Source organism: Aplysia californica, unplaced genomic scaffold (assembly GCF_000002075.1).
Source record: "Aplysia californica isolate F4 #8 unplaced genomic scaffold, AplCal3.0 scaffold00316, whole genome shotgun sequence".
Taxonomy (NCBI): domain Eukaryota; kingdom Metazoa; phylum Mollusca; class Gastropoda; order Aplysiida; family Aplysiidae; genus Aplysia; species Aplysia californica.
Window position 1 is genome coordinate 422,566 of NW_004797586.1, and position 1,486 is coordinate 424,051.

Consider the following 1,486-nt stretch of genomic DNA (forward strand, 5'->3'; position numbering starts at 1 on the left):
GAGAGAGAGAGAGAGAGAGAGAGCATATAAGTACCGAAGATTATAAGTGATACAAGAAAGTATCAAACACAAAAAGGAAGGAGAGATAAGCACGATAGTTGTTTGATGGGGGAAAAGGAACAAACCACACCAGAGCACCCGCCTTTCAACCACAATCCTCTTCTGTAAGACAATTCACTTGCTAGTGGTGTGAAAACTAGAAAAATTCAATATTACGATGACAGAAACATTAGTCGATATTCAAATCCGATTGTGATGCTCTCCCCTCTTCTATGTTTCTTCATTAATTTTATGACGTCAGTTTATGAATTACGACTTTGATTAGCCATATCCAGCTTATTATTTATCGCTCTGTAATTAATGTTATGTGTAGATACATTAGATAACAGTAGTCCCTCTCAATTCGAGTTTTGTCAGTAGATGTTGGAACTGGGAGTTCTTGAAAGCAAATTAAGAAAATTGTTAGGCTTTACCGGTATAAAAACACTACATTTGATCACGCTAAAGCCATCTAGGAATTTGGAATACGAAGTGTTTTTACCACACATATATTAATGCCATGGGTTCTAATTGCTTTTTCTCTTGGTTACAGGTAGTAATAAATTTGTTACAGAGCTTCAATCTATGTCACAGACATGCAAGCACTGCGACAGAATCTGCGCTTCAAACAAAGGAAGAATTAGCCATGAAAGAAGCTGTATGAAGGCAACCTTGACACCATCTTAAGCTAAATTGAAAAGAGCCATGCATATTTGTTACAATTAAATGCCGTATCATTATCATCAGGTGTCATAATAATATGATAGTTGAAGATTAAGATCCGACACCACTTGTGTATCAAAAAGTAGAGAACCATTGTTCTTTACCCCTTCGTCTAAGCCTTCAGTCTATTTGCCCGTGTTTCCCGTGTGATACGGCACACAGTAGAACTCGTTGTACTCTGATAAACGTATAACCAGTACATACATTAGACCAGGTCAATAGTAATTTACTAATAGAGGTACCATGAGCCATCCATGTCTAGGTGCTGTTTCAACTTCAGACTCCTGTTTGGGGAAACCAGTGGCGAGATACCCCACTCCTCACTCACAGTTACATCTTACATTCTTTCTTCTTCAGACTGTTTTGAATTATAAAGCATTTCAGAGCGTATCTCAAGTTATACCTGGATTCCAATGAGTCCTGTGCCAGCAGCGATGTCGATAATGCTGACGCCACGGTTGTCCCCACACACTGACGTCACCCCAGCCAGCAAGTGACCAGCTCCTGAGAAGTTAAGCACTTCCATCATCTGAAACACGTCAAGGCATCAGCAGGAGTTGACTCACGAAAACGTAATGGAAAAGGATATTATGTGTTTTCAAGACGATTGCCCATGCCATACGTTTGCTCTGTGATATGTCCAGGCCTGCCGCTCCCTAGTTTGAGGTAATTTGCTTGTTGGAGTAAATAGAATCACCTCGGCGCAATAACACGGGAAAGAGTA